Here is a 346-nt window from a genome sequence, read left to right as displayed (position 1 = left end):
TCAATGTGAAAAGCTGCTAAAGAGGCAAAATTTGGAGCTCTGTATTTATTACATTGAATCTTTGCGTATCATCAGGTTTATTCCTTCTCTAAAATAAGATTGATTGTTATTTTTTCAAGGGACAAGGTTCCATTGTTTTCCGTTAGCGGTTGAAGATACCTAGGTACAATAATGTGTATATCACTCGTGTGTTTAGTATGGTTATACTACTTCATATGGAAAAACATAGCCAGTAATAATCTAAGGCAGTGGTTCTCAACCTTCCTAATGCTGTGACCCTTTAATACAGTTCCTCATGTTGTGGTGACCCCCAACCATAAAATTATTTTCGTTGCTACTTCATAAC

This window comes from Echinops telfairi, unplaced genomic scaffold (genome assembly GCF_000313985.2).
Source record: "Echinops telfairi isolate 266 unplaced genomic scaffold, ASM31398v2 ScPeMD7_44;HRSCAF=162, whole genome shotgun sequence".
NCBI lineage: Eukaryota > Metazoa > Chordata > Mammalia > Afrosoricida > Tenrecidae > Echinops > Echinops telfairi.
Note: the sequence above shows the minus strand (reverse complement) of the source record.